The sequence below is a fragment of the Branchiostoma belcheri genome, unplaced genomic scaffold (assembly GCF_001625305.1).
Source record: "Branchiostoma belcheri isolate BF01 breed outbred unplaced genomic scaffold, Haploidv18h27 scaffold21, whole genome shotgun sequence".
NCBI classification, from domain to species: Eukaryota; Metazoa; Chordata; class Leptocardii; order Amphioxiformes; family Branchiostomatidae; genus Branchiostoma; species Branchiostoma belcheri.
In genome coordinates, this window is record NW_017803602.1 from 794,504 (window position 1) to 795,375 (window position 872).

Sequence of the window (872 nt, forward strand, 5' to 3'; positions counted from 1 at the left end):
TATGGGTTCACCACCACTTCGTGGTGTGGTGAACCCATAATAACATACAATTATGTAATTAATATAATAGAAATATTTTATTCTTCCATAGAAGCCATAAAAACTGTAAAATCACTCAAAATGGCATTATTATCATAACAAGATCTATGGTTTGAGGACAGCAATGTTAAAGAACCCAACACCAAGGTCAGCAACCAGGAGGCCCATATTTCACCTTTGACCAAGACACTGAAAACAACACCTCCATTTTTGATGGAGGTAAGCAGTGATTTTAAACTTCTGGGAAGTCTTAATTCCTTGATAAGATATTTAAGACCTTTGAACTCCTGTCATTGTCATTCTGCCTGGTAATTTTCACCCACCCACATGCTATCAACCTTCTCGAGTCAGGACAAACAGATACACAAACAGTTACACCCAGAAGTATTTGCCTTCGACGAGAAGGCTATGAAATCGGTTTCGGCCTGTTTTGTAGATTATGCACGGTAAAGTTTGAAGGCATGGTCCGAGGTTCACGATTTTTGGCAGGCAGGTTGATTTGGGGGTGGCCATTGTCAAGGCTAAAAATGGGCTTCGTGGGGGGTTCCTAAGTCACTGTAATTGACCTTGGTTTTTGGTGTTTTTTCCTTGTCATCAAGATATCTCGAGTATCCTTAAATGGATGTTCATGATTTTTAGTGGGCAAGTTACCGTTGAGAATGCCGAGGTCAAGTTCAAAGATGGGCCCCGTGGGGGTTTCTATGTCACTGCAGTTGACCTTTGTTTTTTGTGTTTTTCCTTGTCATCAAGATATCTCGAGAATCTTTAAATGGATGTTCATGTTTTTTAGTTGGCAAGTTACCATTGAAAATACCAAGGTCAAGTTCGGATAT

The 872-nt window shown here is 39.9% G+C and overlaps 1 protein-coding gene across 1 annotated transcript in view; it reads right to left on the bottom strand.

Annotated features, from left to right (window-relative positions):
• Nucleotides 1-872, bottom strand: part of LOC109469615 — a gene marked incomplete at its 3' end in the record, with an annotated part of 53,803 nt that overhangs the window by 4,301 nt on the left and 48,630 nt on the right.